We start from the raw sequence: 19,557 nt of genomic DNA, 5'->3' as shown, positions 1-19,557 counted from the left end.
GGGGGTTTCAAAGAGCCACCCTCTTGTGGTCGCAGCTGTTCCAGCCATTGTTTTCCTTTCGAAAATAACATCTGCCGCGTCACGCTCTCCAAGCCCTCGCTAGGACAATGGAATCCACAACACAAATGAGACTAAGCGACAGCTGCCAGTCAGGCAAAATCTCCATAAAAATCTATTACTTGACACGATTCCCTTCCACTGAAAAAAACAAAGTTAACTATAATTTCTTTGTGAAAATTACAAAAGAAATCTTGAAGTGGATGTGTTCTGATTATTCATCACATATATATATATATATATATATATATATATATATATATATATATATATATATATGTGTGTGTGTGTGTGTGTGTGTGTGTGTGTGTGTGTGAAAAGAATCACCAGGGTTAGGATGAAATCTTTGATTTATTGGCTAATGCTCCAGTATTTACATACACCATCATCGGAGCCTATAAAGAAAGGATAATAAGCCTGTAATATGTACATTATGGGTGTTTGCTACATGAATAAAATCTAAAATATTTCTTGAAAATATATATCATAAAAGCTCAACGAGAAATTAATAATCGAGAAGGAATACAGAAAATTAAAGACTAGCAATCCTACTTTACCTAAAACAAGTCCAAGAACCTCTATAAGTAATGTAAGAAACTGAAAAAAAAAAATCCTGGGTGTTAGTTTGGCATACATTGAAAACAAAACGGTATGTGAATGCATATACCGTGTCTAGAAGCACAGACAGCAGACAACTAAATATGTATTAATATGATATGGATTCGAAGGAAAACTATCCAGAAATAGCGACTGACTTTTCTTTACATATAGTCTAATAGCCAAATTTGTAGAAGAGAGAGAGCTAGCACGCTCATCGTTCATGCTTTCTTATAAATATGAGTTGGCTATGATAACTACCAGTAGCTAAAAGTCGAAGTCAGAATCAGTAACCTGCGTCCAACACAAGATTCGGAAAAATAGTTAGCGACACACGCACCCTACTCCCTATCCACTCGGAGTGACTGCCGGATAGTGAATAGTAAATCATATTCTCATATTTCCAAGTCTTTATATAAATTCATATCAATTAGCACTTGAAGGATGGTTTGTCACTAGTGCAAACCATGCACTGGTGAACAAAGCCTAAAGCTTGAGGCAGTTACTGAAAAAACGTTATTGTTATTGGCACTAAGAAACCAACATTGAACTGTAATATGAGCTCCCAAGAGTCGGGTGCTACGTAGTGATTTCCCCTATTAATATTTTTTTTTTTCAAATACTATACTTTTATAATGACGCAAATGTTTTGGCTCAGATATGTGCACAGAAAAAAAACACACTTCATGAAACTTTTGAGCAATACAGAATACATGGAAACCGCTTTTAATGGCTCCTGAACGCAATGGGATGCCACCCAAGCCAATAACAACAGTCCAGTACAATACCCCCAATGCCTGTCATGGGAAACGGATGATGGCATGTGTTAACCAAACATTAATTTGATCAAGAGCACAAGAGAACTACTGAGGTACAACGGCCCAACGAGCATAAGCGAAGTGATAACGATCAGCAAGCCATGGGACAGAGCACGCCCTTACCACACGCTCATCACCAAAACGGCTGGGTCAGCATCTTTCCTCCCCCACTTGGGTCACGTTGCCTCCCTCTGCCTCTCCATTACCGTTTCTAAGCTCACGTTGGTGAATACTAATTTGGCTCCACAGGTGCTATCTCTCTCGGCTACTGTGTTTTACAGTGCTTGAATATGAAAAATATTATCATGTATTCCATATTCATCACTGTACATATGCGTCTATGTAACAACAGCCAGCCACCAAATCACAAATACAGTATATTCGAAAAAAAATTTACGTTCCACTCTCCATGTTTATTTCGCTTTTGCTAATCTAACTGTCCCATGATCTTAAGGGTTTAAGGATACAATAAAAAAAAAGTAGTGATAATAGGATCAGAAGCAAAATGTTTGATAAAGCAAGAGTGAAAAACTGAAAGTAATATTGACAACTCTTCGAACGATGTAAAAACAGAACACTAATGAGGACTAAAAATGTATAAATGCCTAAATATATCTATGTTTCTACGGCTGACCTTGCAAATACAAATGATAAAGGAAATACTATGGAAAAACAAAATAAGAATCACAGTCAAATATGGCAACAGACACATCCAAACGCCACTGAATGAATAAATGATACGAATCAACTTTTGACTGTCAAAATATCTCTACAGTGAAACTAATTATCTGCAGACCTTTTGACTAGTAGTTTTCTCTCTCTGAGCTCAATGAGAGCTTCATCTTCGCTGTCGTACTTCACAGCTTCAAGCGTCATAGAACCCACGAACGTTGAACTCCTCGGCTTGCTGGACACCTCCTCAATGTCTGAGTCTATGCCGCGGTCAAAATCCATATAAAACGACTCTCTGGAATCGCTAGAGCCTCGCCGAAGCTTTAAACTGAGATTTGCTGAGCTATTATCACAGTCTGAGGTGGCCATTTTCCATATGTGCTAAACTACATCCTACGAAACACCTCGATAAGCCTTGTAGTGGATTCAAACAAGTGTCACACAAACGTAAACAAAAACCACAGGGAAATGGTGCTGCCACCTCGCGGCCAGACAAAGAAATACCACGATCATATCAAAAGAAAATGGTATGTGTGAAATTCCACTACTCAACCATTTTCTATAATTCTCACACGATAACTATTCTATAACCATATCACTTTATATATATATATATATATATATATATATATATATATATATATATATATATATATATATATATATATATATTATTTTTCTATTTATACTTTGTCGCTGTCTTCCGCGTTAGCAAGGTAGCGCAAGGAAACACGAAAGAATGGCCCAACCCGCCCACATACGCATGCATACACATACATACACGTCCACACACGTACATATACATACCTATACATTGCAACATATATATATATATATATATATATATATATATATATATATATATATATATATACATATATACACGTGTACATAATTCATACTTGCTGCCTTTATTCATTCTCGTCGCCACCCCGCCACATGAAAATGACAACCCCCTTCCCCCGCACTTGCGCCAGGTAGCGCTAGGAAAAGACAACAAAGGCCATATTCGTTCACACTCAGTCTCTAGCCGTCATGTATAATGCACCGAAACCACAGCTCCCTTTCCACATCCAGGCCCCACAAAACTTTCCATGGTTTACCCTAGACACTTCACATGCCCTGGTTCAATTGACTGAAAGCACGTCGAACCCGGTATACCACATCGTTCCAATTCACTCTATTCCTTGCACGCCTTTCACCTTCCTGCATGTTCAGGCCCCGATCGCTCAAAATCTCTTTCACTCCATCCTTCCACCTCCAATTTGGTCTCCTACGTCTCCTCATACACACACACACACACACACACACACACACACACACACACACACACACACACACACACATAATGAGAGACAGACCGATATCTATACACACAGACTAACTATACGCAGCGTTTTAGTAATACAAACGTGGATATGGGAAGCCTGGTGGTGTTGGTGTGGGAAGATGCCTAAGGGACTGAGGACGTCTGGCAGTGTAAGTATATGAGTAAGCCTAGCAGTATGGGTGTGGGAGGAAGCCTGGGAGAGTAGAGAGAGTGTGTGTGTGTGTGTGGATGTATAGAACTCTGTCTTGCCCTTGGATACACCGTTTCCCAAAATAGCAACAAGTTGTCACTGGGACATTGAAAGACATGTTTACGACACCACAAACTCCACTGTCAGCCCTACCCAACTACTGACGCGACCGTCAGCCCACGCAATAGAACGAATCCGTTTTCTTCGTCGTGAAAATGAGGACAAACTTCAAATGTACTCACCCGCGACGACGCAGCTGCTCCGTCTTCTGCCATTATATAATGCAGCGATGATATTACCCAAGGGGGTCCTCCTACTCAGTGGGAAATGTCAGTGAGGAGTTGACCACTCACATTTCTAAAGACGATGATTTCCAGTTCTGAGGTGGTCACCCAGGAAGGGCTCCACTGCTTAAGAAATACCAGCGGCACCAGATCCTTGAACACCAACAAGCCGCACGGAGCGCCTTTCACGACGCACACACAGGCCATGAGGATAAGAAGGAAGTAATCTACCGTCATGCTACACTTGACTCGAATATCAACCAAGTATCCTGCAAGCACATCAGAGCTCGATCAGAGACAGAAATGACTTTTCTGGCCGAGACCCGTCCATGGCCCGTAAATCATACGTGAAACTCTGCCAGAGTAAACACCAGGAAAAGGGAAATACGCCGCTGCTAAGGGGCTACAGGTCAGCTTTCACCAGGATTCGTGTACGTACCCGAAGGAATTATATTTCTATTGGTGTGTGTGTGTGTGTGTGTGTGTGTGTGTGTGTGTGTGTGTGTGTATGATTACTATACGTGTGCTAAGGTGGAAGATCATTATACATGTGCTGCCCCGTCTTTAAGCCTTGTATTCATGTGCCATGATTTTATTCCTGTGTGTATACATATATATATACACATACGCACCCTAGGTGTTCATCCTCTCCGATGGGACAATGTATACCTGGGTTGGCTTCGGGCTGACTAGTGAGCCCAAATTTCGAACCTATGCGGGCCGGTGGTGACTCATAGTCAGTAACGCTAATCACTGCACCGTTGAAGCCTCTCTCTCTCTCTCTCTCTCTCTCTCTCTCTCTCTCTCTCTCTCTCTCTCTCTCTCTCTCTCTCTCTCTCTCTCTCTCTCTCTCTCTCTCTGCGTGTGTGTATGTGTGTTTGTTTGTTCATTTGTTGCCTTGAGGACCACAGTCGGTATGAGAGCCAACCACAGCCAACAGCCGGTCATTCTCTGTCATTAAGTTAGTCTCCATCACACACGCAAGTGTTTCTCCAGCCGCATGTCTCCGGTGCCAGAGATATATATACCAGTTCGTCACACGGCGGACGGTAACACAGAGGAAACATTACTAAATATAATGTAAAGAAATGTATCTCTCGTTCCTCCTCTTCCGTCCAATACTCAGCAGTCAATCGTGCATCTAACAGAATCTGTATTTTCTCGATTCGTTAGTACTACTGTAGGGGATTAATGCTCCATCCTTGTACAATAATTCTTCGTGAACGATTTCCAAAACTTTAAAACTCACGTGAGACCTCAGTGCAGACGTGCGAATGTCTGAGACAACAACAACAACAACAAGAAACACGTGAGGCACCAGAGTCCCCTCCCTTGGGGGAAGAGTATCCTCTCTCAAGCAATTACCCGACAATGAACGTTACCTCGACACACTTCCCTCCCGGACTTCTGGAAGGCTGAAGCTTCGTCCTCACGCAACGTTTCATGGTTTACCAATGACCCAAAACAATAAAGGACGAATAGGCATTCAAGGAACCTCTCATTAGATCTCCACAATCCAGAAGTGGACGATTAGCGTTTACCAGCGAGGCACCTTTAGGCATCAGGAAAAGGAAGGCATGAACGTCTAAGTAATGAGTGTGGTTAAGTATGGAAGTATGGGGGGCCAGTCTCCCTGCCCTAGGCCAACATCCTCACGGCCAGTTAATTATTCAAATCACTTCATTTCACTCCATCCCAAGCGAGATGGCGTAGACAAGGCCTTTAAAAACACTCGACAACCTGAAGTATGCGAATAATGTTGCATAAGTTGGCTGAAGACCCCGTGTACCAAGTACTTAGAGATAACAACAGTACATAATGGGTCAGCTTCCATATATATATATATGATTATAACACAAATATAGTGTATATGAACGCGTGGGAGTCGGGGAGCCTTCTCGACTACCACGCAAAAGGTTCTGGGTTCGAATCCTGGCTGATGGAGGGTATTATATGATGTATGATTATGTGCGTTAGGTGCCAGAGGCGGGCTGAGGGCCACGTGTATACAATACATAGTCATGAGACACTCCACCAGTCATGATGCCCTCTACCCTGTATGCACCAAGACACGTCTCCCAGTAATCAGCTGGTGTGGAGGGTACATGTGGGTGGACTCAGGTAACGTCCGAGGTAGAGAGGATGGTGCGCCTAGCAAGACACGCGAGAGCGCAGCAGGGAATCCCACGCCTAACAGCGAGAGCGCAGCAGGGAATGACACGCCTAACAGCTTGGCACCACACAATTCTTCCGCAATATCATGAACACTTCCAACTTCCTACCTGATCCTGTCCATACAGCAGTGATCATAAGAAACAGAGATGCGGTTATCATCCGTCTAGCCAGCCTAGCAGGTTCACTATAAAAAGATCTTACGTAAGGTATAACTGAAACAAAACGTAAACATATCAGACAGAGAATCTGTAAGCAATTCACCACTTCCTCACTCCTCAACCAGCGGGGATTATTCCATCTACCACGAATGGCCCAGTGATCAAGACAACATATCTATCAAAGTGCCCATCGTCCTACGGCGAATGAGAATCACATTCCTTGTCCAGTCGTTTCAACTAGTTCTACTCAGTCATGTGAGACTGGACATGTAGTGAACACGTGTGTTCGTTGTGTAGGTCGGGTGTCTAAATGGTAAAGTGCAGGTCTTTGGCCGCTTCTCATGTGTCTAGCAGTGATGGGCTCAACAAGACCCTGTCTTACCAGGACGGACCCAGCAGACGTTTCATACAGGAAATTGAACATTTGTCTTTTAAAGTTTTAGACCCGATGAGCTGAGAGGTGGATAACTGAACCTATGATCAAAGGATGAACCTCTGATCAAAAGACAGGTGATTGTAAAAACCAAGACTTGTAAGGCAACGTTCAACAGAGGTAGATCATATCGCACCGTCCGTGAGATACAAGAGCATCCGTGTAGTGTGAGGGTTGCCCAACTCGGTTGTGCAACGCCGCTGTGACTTGCATGTACTGTGTACGACACGATAACATGATGGCAGAGGTCGACACACGGATGAAAACTGAACCGAAGCAACTGAGTGACGAAGCCTACACACAGGCGAATCGAAGACATGAAAAGGCGACATGGTGAAGACATTCTAGTGACTATTATCAAACATAGAAAATGCAAACAGATAACATGAAATTAATCAAATGTTTGCACCACAAAAAAATGATGGGAACATTTTCTGGCGGCTCTATTAAAAGGAACTTAAAATCACATGATCATTGGTATACGGTTCGCGTTGGCGGGATCTACTGCGCCGCAGTTGTGATGACAGAGCCTACTGTAATATGCTTGTGGTGGCAGGGCCTACTTAACAAAGGGGCGGTGACTGAACCTAGTGTAACGCAGCTGTGGTGACAGGACTTACTTAACACGGGTGTGAGAGGAGGACTTGCTTTATACAGGTGTGGTGACAGGACTTACTTAACACAGGTTTGGCGACGGGACTTACTTTACACAGGTGTGGTGGGAGGATTTAGCACAAGTGTGGAGACAGGACTTAGTTAATACAGGTGTGGTGGGAGGACTTACTTAAAACAGGTGTGGTGGCATGACTTAATACAAATGTGTTATTTAACAAAGGTGTGGTGGCAGGACCTACTGTAACACAGGTGTGTGGGGGCAGGACCTACTGTGACACAGGTGTGTGGGGGCAGGACCTACTGTAACACAGGTGTGTGGGGGCAGGACCTACTGTGACACAGGTGTGGTGGCAGGACCTACTGTAACACAGGTGTGTGGGGGCAGGACCTACTGTAACACAGGTGTGTGGGGGCAGGACCTACTGTAACACAGGTGTGGGGGCAGGACCTACTGTAACACAGGTGTGGGGGCAGGACCTACTGTAACACATACGTGGTCGCAAGAGGTACAATCCGGTAGGATCTGACATCAACAGTCCTGCTGGGGCGTCCAAGGAGCTGCACAGTGGGTTGCAAGAGCTGGTGTGTGGGCGGTGTGGTGGGTGGTGCAGCAGGAGGTGCTGATGACCACATTTTCCTCCTACACCCACGTAAGCACCGCCCACACCAGTCCACCCACACTTCCGCCCTCGGACAATACTGAATCACCTCTCCCCGCCTCAGGTAAGCAAACCTCGTGTTGATCAGTGTACAGTTTTCTAGCAACATCCGCGGTTAATTTCCTAAAATTGTAATGGATACTTGAAAACGTCGGTCACTTCTTCATAAAGATACATTAGTAATATGTTGCTCTACAGAATGACGAGTGTGAAGACTAATGACGCAAGGCCAAAAAGAATGACTAACAGTGTCGTATGGTGATATACCAGATGCGTAACAAAGAATATAATCCATTACTCTTTCACGCATAAACAAATAGCTTTTTTTCACACATGCACTCCAGCCCGCAGATTCAAACTGCTCCACCGTGTCAGCTCTTTACGTTACCTATAAACACGTCAGTTCACAGTACGCGTTTATTACATACTGAAAAAAAGAAGAAAACGTTGACAACTATTATTGATAATGACGACACCTTTAAATGAATTAATTAGGTGAGTTTGGACCCCTCATGGACTTTGTCATAACATGGGTAATCCCACTGAATACATATTTTCACGCACAAGAAAAAAAAATTCTGACATAATCATACCATATACTGAAATTTTACTTGAATAATCTTCAATACCATTACTGTTGTGGTAATAAAAATCATACGTAATCGTTGAAAGTGTTAGGAGACACCAACTACCCAGGTGAAAATGGTTAATATTATACACAGATTCACACCGTAATAGGTAAATAATAGCGGCAAAAACTCTGGAATACACAAAAAACAAGACAGATCAGTGACAAGGAAGTTGCGGAGAGCAAACGTTGTGCCTGTTTTTAAGAAAGTCGGTATGGAAGATAGGATGAGCAAAATACTTGCAATGGAAAATAACATACAATACGAGGGGCAGCAATATGAGAGGTATTGGATCAAGACGACTCGTAAATTGCTATGACTGAGGGGGCATTAGGCTTGAACAAAAAATGAATAATAAAGAGTGGGTAGGTTGAACGAGTGTTCTCGGATTGCCAGACAGCACTGGACACAGTCTTCCACAGGAGATGAACAGAAAAATAGCACGGATTTTCCAGACCTTCGGTGGATCGAAAGTTACCGAGGAGCAAGGGAACAAAGAACACACGTCAGAGGTTCCTTTTTAAACCAAGCTAAAGTAACCAAAGAGGCCGTTATTACTCCTCATCTACATGAACGAGTTGTATCTGAGAATGTTTGCGGATGATGCAAAAAAAAAACTGAGAAAAGTAACGAGTGCTCAGGATTGTCACAATCTACGATTTTGGAAAGATCCAAGGTTGATGAAGGTCAACCCGGGTAAATATAGAGTAAAGAAGGTAGAACATAGGAAAATGAGGCCAGTTTATGGCTATCATCTTTCAGGTGACACATTAAGGGAATTTAGGTACGTGTTGAGGAGTTTAAAGGGTTATCCTATAAGCCGACCCATCTTGAAAATACCTTCTTTTTTTAAGAAATGTTAAAGAAAACACTCAACCTATCAATGTTAGAAATGCTTTCGAAAAAATGGAAGAGAAGATCTTCGGAAAAATATTTGCAGTATACGTTAGATCCAATTGAGGCACTCTACGTGATGAGAAATCCAGATATACAAGAGAAAGTCCAAAGGCAGACAACAGAGGCTGTGCATGCATCAAGGAAGCTGAGTTACAAGGAGAATGTAGCAGCCATGGCCTTACCTACGATGAAGGATAGAAGGAAGATAAGAGGACATGAGTGCAGCTTTCAGTTTCCTTACCTGATATGACATTGTAGATACAAAAACAGTTTTATGGAAAGGAATCCCTGAATAACAAGACATGACAAGAAATTAAGCAATAAACGAGTTATGAAAGACATGAGGAAATGCTTCCATACTTATAAGTTGGTGGAATGAGCTAAGGGAAGAAACAGTGATCGTAGAGAACGTAAATAAGTTAGGGAAAACGCATGGTAGGAAAAAGGAAGACAGCTTGGCAGATTGACACATAAACACGAACATACACGAATATAGACAAATACATAGTTCACATCCAACACACATACTATATGTATACACACTCATATGTATAAAGATAAACACAAAAACGCACACAAACATTAACACGTACACTCACACATAAACTCGTACAAGCACAAACAGGCAAGCATTGTCTCCTTAAACATCTTCGGCATGACACATCTTTCTGTAAAACACACACACACACACACACACACACACACACACACACACACACACACACACACACACACACACAAGCCTCCTCACCATCATTAGTCATCTTCCTCTAACAGTATATCTTCACCATCAACACCCATCGCCCTTCACCAACCAACTCTGCCTCAGCTCCATGCAACACATGCCACACTCGTGTCTCAGGATACTTGCTACAAAGTCCATGTTTCTCCCATCAAACCTGGACTTCTCTGCCTCTGTGTCCCATCCTTCCGGCAATTGTACCAGCTAAACGGATAACCATTCCATAATTTCGCTCCTTCACATTCCACAGGGTTCCGTTGCCCCTCATAAATGTCTGTGTTTAACGTGACACATACCATTAAGGCAACGAACTCATCAGTCGCACACACACACACACACACACACACACACACACACACACACATACATGTAATGTCATACTTACTTTCCGTTCACATTCCACTGTGCAACACTGGTATTCCATAAATCATAACCATTACAGGACCCAACCCTTGAATCATGTCATGCAATTCGTTGGCCGAGGCCGCAGCACGGCGGGCGTCGTCCCCATGCATGGCCCTGGCCCCTATAAATGGCCCGGCCGCCGTGCGGAGGAGCGACCTCCCTCCCGTGCGTGGGCCCGTCTCCGTTCCGTCGCGCGGTCCCCAAGCATTACGTGCACCCTACAGCAACAGCAGCAGCAGCTTCCCAACCACCAAGATACGGACCCGGATGACAGGTCAACCTTTCAAGTGTATCTAATAAACCCACATCGTAATGATGATATCAATGAGGGTGGTGTTACTACGTAATATTTAAAACTCGAAGGCAATAGAGAGAATGTTTTCCATTTGTAGTTAATGACGAGTAAGAATTATTGTCGCTGTAAACCATGTTACAGACGATGTTTCCCTTCAGGGTAAACAAACATGACCATGTATATATATATATATATATATATATATATATATATATATATATATATATATATATATATATATATATATAATATTCCTATAAGTCCACGGGGAAAATGTGCGTGTGTGTGTGTGTGTGTGTGTGTGTGTGAAACAAGACGTACCAGTCAATGTAAACATACAACTGCAACAAGATTTGTTGGATTTTTTCATCGTTTTAATGCCAACAGACTCCCATCGTCGTGTGGGTTTCCTGTTGACTGTTCACAATGATAAAAAAAAGGAAATTCATCGCGTATTTCTATCCGCTGGAGAAAAACCTGGTGATAAAACTCACCAATAATGACCAGCTAATTCGGGGAGGTGGTTGGTCATCAGTCTGCTCGCGAGGCTGTGACGAGAGTGTTACCTCCTCTGGGCAAACCCATCGTGATTCTACGCAACCATATTCTGTTCGCGTGACACTTTCCCTAGCATCGTCATCATCATTTACTAGAAGAAAAAAAAGATTATGTTTATCAATTATTTCAGTCGGTTCGCATTTCGAAATAGGCTGAACAGATCAGGGTAAGCAAAAGCTTAGTATGGTAAACTGTGGTTGTCGGACAGCACATCACTAATGGCGAAGGTCGTGTCAAAAGACTGAGGATCCTCCATCAATTCATCAATATGCTTGTCAACAACAAAAAATTAAGGATTCTCCAAAAACATCAATAGTGACGCGTCCAAAACAAAACTGAGGACCATTCAACATAAAAGCCACACCGGTGTGTTGGGACGAAGAACGAATGTGAAGGAAGGAGCCTAGAACCAAGATGTCTCTTTATCAGTCGATCTATCATCATTAACTTCATTCCTATTCTCATTGTGCTAGATCAGGTACGCAGTACTACCTTTCAAAATCACTCACACACATCCTCTATCCACGCCGTGTTAAAGTGAAACTTGGGCTTCCATAGTACGAAGGTGAAGCCTACTTTTTTCACTTTACACGTTAAAGTGATTCTTCAAATCAGACCAAAGTCACCAGTCACACCAACTTTACACACAACACATTACTATTCCATCTGATCCACAGTCACTCTTTTACCATCCTCATCTGGAATATCCCCAGCTTTAGCCAATACTCTCGCGGCAGGTATCCATCTCTCCCACGATCTACCAATTTGTCCTTGTACCATACAAACTGATATCACAAAGTGACATTCCAATCTCTAGCGAAAACTAGCGTCTTACTTGCATTCATCTTCAGCGTCCTCCTCCATCTACACATCGTCAGATGTATCCACTATTCTACCCAACGTCAACTAACAAAGCAACAGCATCTGCATACAATAGCTGTGATAACGTCCTTGTTTCTACCTTATTTCGTAGTACTCAGCTATTATCCACACCTCGCTATCATTTCATGTAAAGCCCCCATCCACGAAAACATTAAACAAGTCTGGTGACATCATACAACCTTGAAACACTCCCACGTCTGTTTCAAACCGCTCAATCGTATCACTGCTTTCTTTCACACATACCATATTTTCATTATAAAAGCAAAGATCCCTGTACATCATTTCAGTTTACCTTCGTAATAACACATATCCAAACACTTACTGAGGATTCCTTAAGGTTACGAAAACTGTGGTCATCCAGCAACTCCATGGGCTGAGCGCTTGGCCTCCGTCAGGAAGCGTATGAGTTTCATCATGAATAATATCGGGAAGCTCAAAGATGACCTATATAATCTGGCACCGTTATGTTGAGAGACAAAGATCAGAGTCTAACATCATGGTAAGTTCAGACTGATTCCAACTGGCCACGTCTGACAAGTACAGTCTGGATACATGAAAAAAAAAAAAAAAAAAAAAAAAAAAAATATATATATATATATATATATATATATATATATATATATATATATATATATATATATATATATATATATATATATATATATAATTGATAAAATCAAACGTAAAATTCTAAGACACCCAATACAGAAAATTCTTGTTAGAGTTAGTGCTTGCTTACTCTAGATGTTCACCGTCCAGCAATAGTTAATTTTAGTATTTCACTGCGGACGGCTCAGTTCTTATTGGCTCTATACGAAAGCGTTGTAAAGCAGTTGACAAAGTACACCTCGAGTATGACAGACTTTATCATTCAGCCTGGCTTTTACCTATCATATGTGTTCTTTGTTTCAGGAATCAGTCTGCTTGAGGTTATATCGCGAGTGAAAAGTCCCCTTTGGCGAGGCTGTATTATCGTCTGATGACGAAAGAGAGTACCGAAGTAGTTCATAATATCCCGCTGCTAACTGAAGAGCAGCTTTGAAACTGCAGGAACACCCATTGAAGGGCTCCTGGGATTATAATTAATAATATATGTTTTGCTATTGGATCTTCGAATTTCATAGATACTATTTCTAAGTTCTGTTCCAATGAAGAAGCTGCGCCAATCGAAGAAGTACATGGCGTATGTCGAAGCATAATGACATCACGGTCTGGTGGTGCGAGTTAATGTACTTGATTGACACGAGAACGACGTAATGCAAGAAATTAATTCACTGACAGAAATTTTTTTGGAAATGTGAGAGGACAGCCAATAATAACACCGTCTGAACTTTTTTCCTGATTACTCAGAACTCCAAAACTATACCCTAGCTTTAAGTTCCGTCAAACATCAACTGTAACAATTTCCTTCTTCGCTTTGTAACAGGCTAGACCTCCAGCTGCTGACAATGTCATCTGGTGACTTCCAACCACCGTCAGTGTTACCAGGTGACCTCCAGCCGCGGCCAGTGTTACTAGGTGATCCTCATGAGCCGTCAGTGTTACCATGTGACCCCGAGATGCCGTCAGGATGTACGGGTGACTTTGAGTTGCAAATTCCTTTACTATTGTCGTTAACGGTACTATAATTCTGAGTGATCCAATACTGCTGTCTGGTATTGCTAAATCTACCAAATCATAACTTCATTTGTTTCTGTTGCTCCTAGAAGCCTATTCGTTGTGGGATGTCAAGGTGTTTGTAAACTCCAGTGGAGTGTGCGCTACAGACGAGGCTGGGAACGCTACAGAAACAAGCGTTGGGGAGCACGGAGACGCTTAAGTGGCTGGTACTCTCAGGAGATTTACAAAGCAACTCCTCTCCTAGTGACAACACAACTGAATTTCGAAGTAAGGATTCTGAGTGGCATGTTAACAACAGCAGTGTTTATATGAGTTTCGTTTACATCATCTAGGCTAAATAGAATGAACTGTAATAGGTTACAGTATCATCAATGACGTTTTTAATTAATATTGTTAATGAAATAACGTGAAGTGGGGCGTTCCTGAGGAGTGTGGGTGGGTGGGTGGGTGGCGACGACCTTGTCCTCGGGTGAGGGTGGCCGCTCTCGCCCCCATAACCCTCACTACATGCTCCTCTACAGTGAAAGTTGGTTGTGTCGTGACGTTATACGTGGAAACCAGGGTCGGTCCTGCGGCACATTCGGCGTGTAGGACGAAAGACGGATGTTGGCCGCGGAGAATACGAAGCTAAGAAATCCATTTATTTCCGACCACACATACTCAACATGGGAAAGGTGATGAATGGGCACAATATAGTGAGCGTATCACTACACGCTGTTGTAGGTCCAAGATGTGTGTGTTTCATTCACATAGTCCAAGGGCATTCCTTCTCCCCGGTACTCGTGTTCAAAAAGCCATTTTTGCACTAAGAAACTAGACCCTTTGGTGTAACAATGTGAATTGTTTTATTCCTTGTGAGTTATCATCTCGCACATAAATGGGCCCTTTTGAAAATCTTCCCCAGTTAAAAGATACCTGCGGCACATTGTATCTCCCAGACAATGTAATCATCACACGAAAATGCACTTGGGAACTTACCCTTGTATCTTTTTCCTCGTGGCTAACAGCATATATATATATATATATATATATATATATATATATATATATATATATATATATATATATATATATATATATGTATATTTTTTTTTCTTTTCTTTTAAACTATTCGCCATTTCCCGCGTTAGCGAGGTAGCGTTAAGAACAGAGGACTGGGCCTTTTTTGGAATATCCTCACCTGCATGTCGTAGAAGGCGACTAAAAGGGGAGGGAGCGGGTGGCTGGAAATCCTCCCCTCTCGCTTTTTTTTTAATTTTCCAAAAGGGGTAACAGAGAAGGGGGCCAGGTGAGGATATTCCCTCAAAGGCCCAGTCCTCTGTTCTCAACGCTACCTCGCTAATGCGGGAAATGGCGAATAGTATGAAATGAAAAAAAAAAATATATATATATATATATATATATATATATATATATATTTTTTTCATACTATTCGCCATTTCCCGCGTTTGCGAGGTAGCGTTAAGAACAGAGGACTGGGCCTTAGAGGGAAAATCCTCACCTGGCCCCCTTCTCTGTTCCTTCTTTTGGAAAATCAAAAAAAAAACGAGAGGGGAGGATTTCCAGCCACCCGCTCCCTCCCCTTTTAGTCGCCTTCTACGACACGCAGGGAATACGTGGGAAGTATTCTTTCTCCCCTATCCCCAGGGATAATATATATATAGATATATATATATATATATATATATATATATATATATATATATATATATATATGATATTACATAAGTACGACCATCATACAGTAACTGACATGACTAAAAAAAATATCCGGTCACATTTTTAAATTGTGCTTTAAAGACATCAGAAATTGAGCCATAAAACTTTCTTCACAAAGTATGGGGAGGAAGTGAACAAGTAGATTATTACATGCTTTTACAGTGGGAACTTTCTTCTCATACATGCACAAAGCATTTTACCGTAATTCGTTCCCAGTGTCGTGGTCAGGGTTCGAGCAACGAAGGTCTGTGTGCCCTTTACATAGGATGCGTGTTGACGGTAGCTGGTGGCAAGCCTCTCGTCCGTCGTACCGAGATGCTAGTGACTAGGGAAATACATCAAGCTCAGCGTTTGCTTGGCAAGGAAACATGGAAAGTGTCTCAGCTAAGAGCATTCATAAAATCTACTGGAATGACGATGTGTAGTTCAAGCATCAAGAAGACTTCTTGTTAACAAGCGAAGCCGCATTACTCATCTAACTTAGGGTTTTCATTTAAGTGTTTTTATGTACATTTTTCCTCATGCCATACATTTACAGATCTGAATACGACTAACCCTCTACGTTATCCTTGATCATACGAGACAAAATCAATGTAGTCCCTACGTTCACTGGTCAGACCTATAAATCTTTACTCATTAGAATCTACGAAAAAAAATGCGAGAAATTCATTTTTCCAGGGACATTTGAAAAAGACTACCGTAAACAACACTGAAAGCTAGATTATATTTATATATAAAGTAGGTATCGACAAGTGATACCTACTGACCTAGAATATCTACGAATGATATAACAGAAATTCGCAGAAATGTCACTGGTTAGGAAGAGAGGTCAAAGTGCTTAGGTGGCTAGCACGCAAGCCTGGAGCACAGCCTGAGGCCATTCTTTCGCTACATAGAGGCTACGGTAATGACTGTGACGTACCCTTACGTAAATAACGTTGTATAAAAGAAGTTTCTTGAAAGTTTTAATCATTACAGTAATTGTGGAAGTGGTAATACTCTCCCAGGTTAAATGTAAAAAAAATTGAGGTCAAACAAGAGAAGCAGAAATCATAAAACAAGAGAGCCTTGTTTACTCTCTGATTACCTCTGCAGTTTGTCAAGATTGCGAATGAATGAACATGGCACTGCACCTTAGTCACAACAACCAACTGATGCAGCCACCCATATTTAATGTGAGTTAAACAGTTGTTTACCCAAACCTATCATGATCACATCACCCAAAATCCTATCTTTAAACCTGTAGATACACAGGAAAGTTCAACTACAAACACGTTGGCTCTCAAAAACAATAGATTCTAATTTCGTCTTTTAATTTTGTAAAGGTCCGATTAAATGTGCTAAGATGTCATTTGCCAGTCATGATCAGTGGTTCTTAGAACTTGTTTTCACAAAAGACACAGACCCAACAACTTCAGTTCGCTTGAGAATAAACGTTTGATTATATTTGCCTAAATTACTTTGAAGTTAACCATTGATTGACTTTTAACATAACCTCATTCGTGTTTTGGGGAAAATGACGTTGCAAGAGTCAGCACAATTTGAAAAGATTACTCCATCAGTTCGCCGTAGTGAGCACTTTTTCCTGACTTGGGTTATTCTTACATGCTTGAACATCATTCATCAAAATCCTAATTTTCTCTATGTGTACTTTCATCTGTAGCAACGACAGACAGTGTATAGTAACATACCACATTATTCTTTATGGGTTAAGAATATTAAGGCCTAAAACAAAATATGCTTTACAGATTAGTCAGATAATTAATACTAGTAATATGTATCAATACGCCACGCAACATTTACAGAAATTTGTATTCGTATAAGTTACTGTTAAAGGTTCCTAACCATAATTATCCAGCGGGAACATACGAGAATTTTCATCGCGGTTAATATTAATATCATATATCTAACCTCTAAGAAACAGCCGAAAAGTATCATTGCATTAATGTTACGACAGCTCCTAACCATACTGACATAAAACAGGTAAGAGAAGAGGAGGCTCCACGAGTGTATGGGTCCTTCCCATATTAACAAACAGGTAATAAACACCTGACACTTCATCAGTTAAGTCTTGGTAACCAACGGTACGCCCATTCTTGGAACTTCGTTATTCATCCTGTCAAACCAGGAAAACATCGCCTTGAATCAAAAAAAAGAAAAGCTGGTACGTCGAGGGCCAACACGTGTGGTACTCGGGACCATTTCGTAATCGCCGGGTATTTCCTTTTTAACATTTTTGAAAACTTAGACAAATTTGATCTAAAATTAGGAATGCAACGAGCCCAAAAAACAAAGGAAAATCACAGCAACAGACGTTTTTAGATCTATACGTGTGAAATTTAAAAAGTTAATAAAGTATCAAACTAAATCTATTATATCAATATCTGTTAGATTCTAAGAGAAAGAAATAAAATAGCTCGGGTCCAGGCCTCCAGCCAAACCCAAGGCCAAGAGACTCATCCCTTCCCCTTCAGCTCTCCCTGCCCATTCTGTTCGACGGAAAGTAATCAGTTCCGGTTAATAATCCCAAAAACAGAAGCTTTTCATCATAATACTTACTCAGGTTGATGTGCAGGCGCTTGCTGATGACCGGATTTACAGGATGTAGTGTTGCTAGGATCTCAGGTTCTTGCACATTTTATATCATGATAAGTGTTGACAACATACTTCCTGCAAGAATGAGAGTGCATTTCTTTAGCTACCAATTCGAATTTATTTAACTTAACATTCATTGTGTTCTTTTATCATTTTCAAGTTAGTTGTGATGTAATGGATCTGCATACTTCACACAATAATGTAACACGCACAATCTCACCACAGAAAAAAATTTGTCCTCATTACTTATTCCTACCTTCATTTAGGAGTGTGTACAATGGGTGCAATGGTAATGACCCACCCCCACCCTTCTCTTATGCTATATACAGTATACGGTAAACTTTATAATAATAATAATATTCCAATTGCAATCTTAAATCAGTAACAAATGTTTGTGACGAAATTTTCTCCGCAAAGCATATTACTTTGTGTCATGAAACAAAAACCACTCATCTTATTGATTGTAATTAATTTATTACATCCCAGGGGACGACAGGTATTTTATGTTGTTGAATGTCATGAATCTATTTTTCAAAAATGGACGCATGATTCATAATAAACTCTACTTTTCTACTTTTGTATTCAGTTTCATGGGAGTTTGATATAAATCAATTCAATATCCAAGTAGCTCAAATGGTGCCAGGTTCCCAGATATATAATGTGTTCCTACAGGTAACTTGCTTTGAGCTTTTCCTCGTTATCATGGCGAGTTTATAATCATCCTTCCACCCCTTGACCAAATACTGGAAATTCGCCCCTACCCCATGACTTGGACATGCGCCTGAATGTTGATTTGTCTCTGACTTGTAAGTGTCAATTGTATTATTATGGCGGTTTCCCATATAATGAGGATAGGTGGGAGATGACATCAAACGTTTCATTTGAAAATCGTATGACAAAAAGTAACATCTTTCGTAATTAGTAAGTCATTATGCGCTGGGACATCACTATATATATATATATATATATATATATATATATATATATATATATATATATATATATATATGTGTGTGTGTGTGTGTGTGTGTGTGTAATTGTCGGTTACCATAAATATTTATGATGATCACCTGTCATTCCCAGGCAAAACATTTAACTTGGTACAAGATACCTTTCAGCTTGTGAAACGTATTCTCAACTGCTCTGTATTTTCCTTTACGCCAAACCTCTATTTATACAAAAATGGTATCATCATAATCAACGTAAAGACTAATAAAGTATAATCCG

The 19,557-nt window shown here is 41.0% G+C and overlaps 1 protein-coding gene across 1 annotated transcript in view; it reads right to left on the bottom strand.

Annotated features, from left to right (window-relative positions):
- The window catches only part of LOC139752770 (uncharacterized), a 199,302-nt gene extending 180,897 nt beyond the window's left edge, over positions 1 to 18,405 (bottom strand). Inside the window, exon 1 of the mRNA XM_071668678.1 lies at positions 18,295 to 18,405. The gene's annotated coding sequence lies outside the window, so the exon portion shown is untranslated. The remainder of the gene's footprint in view (positions 1 to 18,294) is intronic.
- Between the last annotated feature and the right edge of the window lie 1,152 nt (positions 18,406 to 19,557).

This window comes from Panulirus ornatus, chromosome 13 (assembly GCF_036320965.1).
Source record: "Panulirus ornatus isolate Po-2019 chromosome 13, ASM3632096v1, whole genome shotgun sequence".
Lineage (NCBI taxonomy): Eukaryota > Metazoa > Arthropoda > Malacostraca > Decapoda > Palinuridae > Panulirus > Panulirus ornatus.
This window is presented reverse-complemented; position numbering and strand designations above follow the sequence as displayed.